This window comes from Etheostoma spectabile, chromosome 4, assembly GCF_008692095.1.
Source record: "Etheostoma spectabile isolate EspeVRDwgs_2016 chromosome 4, UIUC_Espe_1.0, whole genome shotgun sequence".
NCBI lineage: Eukaryota > Metazoa > Chordata > Actinopteri > Perciformes > Percidae > Etheostoma > Etheostoma spectabile.
This window is the reverse complement of record NC_045736.1, coordinates 32,294,353-32,295,505: the sequence shown is the minus strand read 5'-3', so window position 1 is coordinate 32,295,505 and position 1,153 is coordinate 32,294,353. Positions and strand designations below refer to the sequence as shown.

At 38.7% G+C, this 1,153-nt stretch overlaps 1 protein-coding gene and 1 long non-coding RNA gene across 16 annotated transcripts in view; one reads left to right on the top strand and one right to left on the bottom strand.

Annotated features, from left to right (window-relative positions):
• Window positions 1-1,153, top strand: part of ptprt (protein tyrosine phosphatase receptor type T) — a 385,704-nt gene that overhangs the window by 361,681 nt on the left and 22,870 nt on the right. The window lies entirely within an intron of this gene.
• The window catches only part of LOC116687720 (uncharacterized), a 22,455-nt gene that overhangs the window by 19,705 nt on the left and 1,597 nt on the right, over window positions 1-1,153 (bottom strand). The gene's annotated exons all lie outside the window — the stretch shown is intronic.

Below are 1,153 nucleotides of genomic sequence, written 5' to 3'. Positions count from 1 at the left end.
CACACACACACACACACACACACACACACACACACACACACACACACACATACAATGTATGCACACATATTCTCCAAATCAAACACACACACACGTACACACTTTACGTAAAACACACACAGATGTATGATTCTTTGTGTCAGTGTGTGTGTATGTGGCAGCTCTTGGTGAGGAATATGGTACAGTACATACATAAACACAAACAATAAGCAGACTGTACATTTCTTATTGCATTACTTTTGAAGTTTTCCAAATAGTTAGTTACTGAAACTAATTCCAGTTAAGTTTGAAATTACTTTTTTATTGCAATTTCTACAGCAGGTGACAAAGAACTAACCAGATAAATTCCCCCACCTGAGCTAACCAACTTACACAGAACTTGAAACTTATACATTACTTGAAACTTATACAGTACAATAGCGACTGTACTGCTAGCTTAAATAAGAGTTGGCCGAGCGGACTGCAATCAGTAGACCAATGTGCACCATCAGGTCAAACCGAGTCAACAATTACATCAGTTTTCCACTTCATTTTCTAGAGTTTTATTGTTCAGTGTCCCTAAAACAGTTTGCAAAAAGTCAGCCGAGGACTCGCTTTACTTACTATCCTTTACACAGTGTCATAATGTGTTCTAATTTTGTACTATCAATCACTTTTTAACAACACTCCATCTTCAAATGTTGGCTGTTCCATTTCGGAACAGAAGCATTCATTTCTTCTCTAAGCTACCTTAAGCCGACCTAATCCATCCCACCTCTGCATTCCATTTGTACTACTGATGAAAACCTTGGATCTCCAAGAAGTCAACTTTACACGGAATAAAGAAAAACAGCCTCATTTTCAAACTGACAGCTCAAGCTCCGAGCTTCAATTTGACTTTTGAATGGGTTTTAAAAGTGCTAGGTTCAGAGAAGTTACCCATGGTATCACTTTGACTGTTTTCATATGACAGCAGTGCTTTAAAAACTAGTTGTGTGTGTGTGTGTGTGTGTGTGTGTGTGTGTGTGTGTGTGTGTGTGTGGCGCCCCCCCAACATATATACCAGAAGCAAATTGAAAAGGCAGAGCAGACAAACACCGTGTTGAAAAACAGAGAAAGAAAGCGGCAAAAGAAAAAAAAGTGAGTGAACTCTAGATAAATTGGAAAGAGGGAA